At 37.5% G+C, this 7,500-nt stretch overlaps 1 protein-coding gene across 4 annotated transcripts in view; it reads right to left on the bottom strand.

Annotated features, from left to right (window-relative positions):
* LOC143040313 (uncharacterized) overlaps positions 1-7,500 on the bottom strand; it is a 286,668-nt gene that overhangs the window by 221,993 nt on the left and 57,175 nt on the right. For all 4 annotated transcript variants that reach the window (XM_076211209.1, XM_076211206.1, XM_076211207.1 and 1 more), the window contains exon 2: positions 4,023-4,886. The gene's annotated coding sequence lies outside the window, so the exon portion shown is untranslated. The remainder of the gene's footprint in view (positions 1-4,022; positions 4,887-7,500) is intronic.

Genomic DNA, 7,500 nt, shown 5'->3' with positions numbered 1-7,500 from the left:
ATACATATATATACACATATATACATTATATATATATATATATATATACATACATATATGCATACATATATGTATATATATATATATATATATATGTACATATATACATATATACATATATACATATATACATATATATATGTACATATATACATATATACATATATACATATACAAATATACATATATACACATATGCATATATACGTATATATACATATATATACATATATATACATATATATACATATATATACATATATATACACATATATATACATATAATATACATATATATACATATATATACACATATATATACATATACATATATATATATACATATATATATACATATATATACATGTATATACATATATATATATATACATATATTTGAATATTTAGGGAACAGATTCTCTTGTATGCATGTGCTGTTAAAGTCGACAGCATTAAGGAGGTTGTTAATCCTCTTATGGGTATTCTCCAGCTTTCTAACCAATACTCTGCCATTTGGAAGGTGGGTATAAACCGAGTTGCCAAAATGATTAATTAATTCAACGTTTCGTCTGCAAAGAGACATCTTCAGGAAAATCTGTAACATAAATATTACCGACATACTGAAATAAAGAAAAAAAGGTGTTAATCTAAACACAATCAGAAGCCCTTCTCGAGGAATTAAGACTGCGCCTCCAGGAGGAATCCGGACTTAGCTTTACGACTGAAATGAACAAGGATGGCAAACTCCCTTTCCTTGATGTTTTAGTTGATTCTTCATCCGGGGAATTTGCCACGTGTGTGTACAGGAAACCTACGAACTCTGAAAAATGTTTGAACTATAAAAGTGAGTGCCCGACAAATTATAAAACCAGTGTGATTAGAGCGTATGTCCGTAGGGCTATCAAAGTTTGTTGTTCTTGGCAGGCCCTGCATATAGAACTGCAGCACATTCGCCAGATTCTGGTAAAAAATGGTTTCCCTAACAGTGAATTTGATGCAATTTGTAATAAAATGATGTGTGACCACCTTTCCCCACAAACATCTTCTAAGTCCCAATTCATTAACATCTACTATCATAACATCTTCACCAAGGGTTACAAAAAAGATGAGAAAATCATTAAAGATATCATCACTAAAAACTGCCACCCAGTTTCTAAAGAGAAGGAAATCCGCGTGGTTGTATTCTACTCCAACCCAAAAACTAGCTCATTGGTAATAACTAACAACTTGAATAGTGACACTGAGACCATGTCTAAAACCAACATTGTGTACGAATTTAAATGTATTACCGGGGACTGTGTAACCAGCATTCATCATATATTGGTCATACTAAATGTAGTCTCAGTAGGAGAATATCAATGCACTTGCAAAACGGGGCTATTAAACATCATTTATTGAAATATCATAACCAAACAGCCACCCGTGAATGCCTAGTTAAGAACACCAGGATTATAGCAAGCAATAGGGATGCACATAAACTTAAGCTTTTAGAAGCTATGTTTATAAGGGAATATAGCCCTATAATAAATATCCAAAGCAACATGATTTCCGTCATTGGTTTGTTTAACAATGCAGTGAAGCCACCACCACCCGTGACCACACCCTATGTCAATACGCCCCAACCCCCCCTCCACCTCCTCCCACCCACTCCATCCATCCTCCCCCCAACCGACCTCGCAACCACCTAGCCCCACAACTCCCCTCTCCCCGACCCTCTCCTTCCCGTCTTAATGAGAAGCCAACCCCTCCCACTAATCCTTCCCCCACTACCCTTTCCACTACCGAAGCCGGCTAGGTTCGTATATATGTCACCAACCGACGACTTCCTTCGTCATTTCTTTGGACCTTTAATTTTTGTAAGTAGCGGTCCCCAACGAGATAGGATTTGTATTATTGCTGATTTATTGATATCTATTTCCATAATTGTGAATTTTGTTTAGGTTAACACCTTTTTTCTTTATTTCTGTATGTCGGTAATATTTATGTTACAGATTTTCCTGAAGATGTCTCTTTGCAGACGAAACGTTGAATAAATAAATCATTTTGGCAACTTGGTTTATGCCCACCCTCCAAATGGCAGAGTATTGGTTAGAAAGCTGGAGAATACCCATAAGAAGATTAACAACCTCCTTAATGCTGTCGACTTTAACAACACACACACACACACACACACACACACACACACACATATATATATATATATATATATATATATATATATATATATATACATAGCCTTAATTAATGGTCCGCTGTAGTCCAACTCTATCTGCTCGTGGGCGATAAAGCCTCTGTAACTCACCATGGTGGATTAATTCGGCTTGGTATGGTCGAATGGATGGTAAGAAGTGCATAGAGGCTTGTTGATCGTGTTGCAGTGGCTGTGGTTTACTTGAACAGCCTTTGGAGTCAGTGCAATCAGCTCGACCACTCCATGCTCTGATAGGTGACACTGGTACACCGCACATCTGATGGCCGCCATTGCAGGGAAGGAGTGGCTGAGAATCCATGACAGTTGGACTTTCTGGGCAATTGTCTGATACTGGGGGCCGACCCCGGGCTTCCCGGGCTGAGAGGAAGGACGCTAAACACTGCAATGTCACCTTGACCCTATCGCTCCGACTTGTAACTTGATTCGTTTATTTCAACTGCCGCCAGGCGATTTTATTCTGGGAGAGGATTACAAGAGCAAAACGGTCTTAACGGTTTCAATTTGTTTACTAGACGGAAACTTCATATGTTATTTGTATTCATTTACTTATTTATTTGTTTGTTTATTTCTTGAAGTTTACTGAGTTCATGACTTCGTTAGAATGACGTCAAAAGGAAGGCACTTGTCACTGAGATACAAAGGATGATATGAACATGCCTTGCACAAGAGGGCGTGGGGAAAGTGCAACACACCTGTATGGCAACACTCCGACCCAATAACTGTTGTTACCATATGAGTGATCTTTTATCTCAAACCCTAAACTGGAGCATAGACAATAAGCTAAATCATAGGCACTTGCTTCTGGTGTTTCTACGAGATGTACATCGGAGACGGTCATCTTCATACTGCCCATCTTTAGAACCCATCAACATACTCATCTCCATTCCTAGGTGGGTGCAACCCCGAAAGGCTGGGGCCCGATCCCCGGACTAAGTCTAAGATCTATCAGGGTTAAATATCTCCCCTTTTTTAACATAACGAGAACTCACAAACGGCGACTACTCCTCCTCTTCCTCCTTCTCTTCCTTTTCTTGTAGAAAAAAATGAGGAGCCTACGCCAGGAGGCGCTGAGTAGCTGAGGCCGAAACCGTCACTTTTGCCCTATATAGATGCAACTTAGGGACTGTTGGGGACAGGTAACAAACAGTCGCTGCTGGGAATTAGAGAGGAGAGCGGGATTCGAGCCCACAACTAAGAGAATGCGAGACTAGCACGTCACCGATTACGCCACCAGCGCAATTATTCCTACATTGCTGCAACATCGTCGAAGAGTTTTAAAGATCATACTTAAGAACATATTCACGAATTCATCAACGTCTTGTCTTCGTTTAGGTGTCCACCGTCCAGGCCAACTATGGAACTCCAATTCTTTAATCTTCATGGCGTTTCCCTCTTGAGGAAACTCAGCTTGGCTGGAATAATATTGCTGTTGATGCAATATAACCCTAATAATGCTTCTGTATTGACTATTGTCATAACATCTAAATAAATTTCTCAAAATAAACGTGAGACCTTATTTTTTCTTCCCCCCCCATCCACAAAAAAGAGGATCATAATAATGAGAGGAAATTATGGAACTGGAATCCACAAGTTTGATGCCCTGCCCACTTCGATCATCACTCTCCTGATTGGTGGAGACAATTTCCCGAGCGAAAACATGCATAATTTGAATTTCTTGCACGTTACATTACAAATAAAGATTTCCAATATGTGAAATTCGTTACCTACATCAAATAATGAGAAGTGGGCTGGGATTTAATTGATAGATGACTGAAAACACACTAAAGTAGTAAAGGGTAGTTGTACTCACCTATTACAACACGACAATGTCAGTTGTGTTCATCTCGCGGAGTCAATAAGACGTCTTGACAGTCGCTTTGGTGCAAATCACTATCAGGACTATGTTGATCCAGCTGTGCTCACAGAACCAGATTGATAGGCAGGCAGGCAGGCGGGCAGGTAGGCAGGCAGGCAGGCAGGTAGGCTGACACAGACAGACAGGCGGAGGTCAAAAGGGATTTCAGTCCTCCCATTGTCTGGCCACCCCGCGCCTCTGCCTAGCCTGGTGGCAACAAGCTCGCTTCTACGTCATGTCGCTGCCACCTTTGAGTCGCGTCGCTGCGTCGATCTTAAAAAACACTACTCAACCTTGCATCACAAACTCAATCATCACAGAATCGAGCATCACATTCAGGTTAACTGTAAATGAATCTATCTCGAGTAAATCTATGTATAAAAAAGGGACTTCTTATGAAATATTCATACTTTTGTTTGTTTCGTTCTGCAGTAAAAACAAGTTAGATTTATTTCTGGCATATACCTAGATGAATGCCTCACTACTTAATTTTCTAGAGATAAACGACTTGTTAAATCACTAGTGCTATGTAATTTTTCACATTTGATATAAGGTTCATTCATCTACATTTCAAATGAATTTTCGTTTTGTTGTCCCGTTAGGATTTTGCAAGATGCAGACTTCCGACAAATAAACTAGTTTGGAAAGGGCTCATCTCTGCTTGTCACTCATATATCATATAAATGTTCATCATCAGTGATTGTGAAAAAATCATCAGTGATTATGTAGAAAAATCAATCACCGAAAGCCACTGACAGTTAAATCGCTTTGTTCGTATTCACCATTACACTTATATTTACGTCAATTTCACCTCTGCTTCTGTTGAAAGAAAAGAGAAGACAATGATCAGAATAGAAAAAGATATAAGGAATACATAGATATATTTTTTTTAGAAAATAATGAAAAAAGAGAATGTTCTAACGTTACCAAAAAACAAAACAAAAAAAACGTAAACCTTACGAGTAATAACATTTTATATTTTGAGACCTGACTACAAAATTGACCTTAAATAATTGTCAGTTATTATACCAAAAATATATCCAATCATTGCATTTTATTTCAGTCATTCATTCAAGCTGCCGCAAGGGGATTTTATTCAGTTGTGGGGAAATTTTAATTTGAAAAGAAAAGACTTAATATTCTTGAGTACACAATACTCATAATTTTTGGAATTCCTTCAAATAAGAAAGTTTATTGGGTGAGTATGATCTAGAGAATATTAGAAACATATTTAGTCGGAATAAGGCGTGATACATGATCATCTCTATTTTCATTTTTTTTTTTTCATAGTCATGGACGCAGTGTGTGACGTCACAGCCAGTCATTGTGCATCCATTAATCACGTGACACTTTGGTCTTTAGAAAAGGCATTTACTTTGAAAAATCCTAATTACGTCAGCAAAAAACAAATTTGCGCTATATTAAGAATAACATTTTCTACTCCCACGTACATATTTTTTGCACAAAGTTTATATTTATTCCGTTAATGAAAATACAAAACCTGGAGGCAGAACGTCCTCCGTGCCAAGCGATATGACGTCATCAACTTTCCAGCTTCAGGACAGCACTTGATGACGTCACTCAAAAATCAATATTCCATTTGGGGGGAAGACGGGGGGTAGGACGGCTGTCATCACCATCACCACCTACTCTATAATATCAACAATCTGTGCTTTGACGTCACAAAAAGACGCGGTGACGTCACTCGTGGAATCCTTCCTCGGGGGAAGGTTTAGCTGCTTCCCACGCCAATCCCTGCATTTGGAGATGAGGACAAACAGAACACTTGTGCACGACCAAGCTCTCTCTCTGCCCCCCAACGTTCCTGAAGTGTTTTCACCCTCGTGTATTTTTTTTTTCTTTAAATTGCGTGACCGTGTGTGTGTGTGTATGTGTAACTGAAGTTTGAAATCTACATCTCCCGCCTCTCTCTCGCGCTTCTTCCCGTTTTCAAATCAATTGAAAATTGCACCTCGCCACTTTCAAACAGCAATTAAATATTAGGATGAATCAACACAGATAGAGTATAAGGACTGGGATAGTGTTAAAAAAAATGCTGTTTGTATTTCTGTTTTAGAAAGGAACATCATTGAATCCAGTTTTATAAAGAGCAATTTTGATAATAATATCAACTTGAGTTTAAGTTTATTTAAACTAGATAATTTCATAATTTATAGGATAGCAAAGCAGCACCATGGCTCCTAATTGTGCTAGATGTCCTCTGGACGTTTCGGCCACATGGTTATGCTCTTTTGTATTTCATGTTTTATTGTTTTATTATTACTATTACCATTTCCACGTGTATATGAATGTGTGTGTATGTATATTGTCCGAAGGCTTTATGTGGCTATAACCTTTCCCAGTTTTCTTATTTCTGTATAAATATTGTGTCCTATTTCTCTTTCTTCTAATCTGAGGATGTCGTAATAGAAGAAGACGTTTAGTATTCCAACTTTATTTTCCCCGTGGTTTCTGCAATATCATTTAGTCACGCGTTAATGTGATTATTTTTGGAACATATACATATATATATACATATATATAAATATATCATATATATATATATATATATATATATATATATATATATATATATGTACTCTGAGGATGTCGTAATAGACGAAAACGTTTAGTATTCCGACTTTATTTTCCCTGTGGTTTCTGCAATATATGCATATTATATATATATATATATATATATATATATATATATGTTTGCATATATACATACATATACATATGTATATACATATGAGAAATTCGCTAGTGAACAGCGACTTTAATCAGACAATCCTTGACAGTGGCGCACGGTATTCGAACCCGCTGCATCTGGACCCAAACTTCCAAGACACCCGCCTTACACCACTCCACCATCGACGGTATAAAACCATGAGAACTCATAGTCAATCTGACTATGAGTTCTCATGGTTTTATACCGTCGATGGTGGAGCGGTGTAAGGCGGGTGTCTTGGAAGTTTGGGTCCAGATGCAGCGGGTTCGAATCCCGTGCGCCACTGTCAAGGATTGTCTGACATATACATATCTATACATATACATACATATACATACATATACATATACACATATATATACATATACATATACATATACATATACATACATATACATATACACATATACATAACATACATACATATACACATATACATAACATACATACATATACACATATATATACATAACATACATACATATACATATATATATATATATGTATATATATATATATATATATATATAACATACAAAAATAAAGACACAATAAAACAGAGAAATCAACCGATTTTTTTTTGCCTTTGGTGGGCGAACCCATTACCAAATGGTGACACCCCCATAAGGCTAAGGATCCACGGCGAAAGCGTGGCCGGCGTGACGTCACGGTAACGGGGACAACTGATTGGCCGAGAGTGAC

Source organism: Oratosquilla oratoria, chromosome 28 (assembly GCF_046742065.1).
Source record: "Oratosquilla oratoria isolate Oo_2021 chromosome 28, ASM4674206v1, whole genome shotgun sequence".
NCBI classification, from domain to species: Eukaryota; Metazoa; Arthropoda; class Malacostraca; order Stomatopoda; family Squillidae; genus Oratosquilla; species Oratosquilla oratoria.
This window is presented reverse-complemented; position numbering and strand designations above follow the sequence as displayed.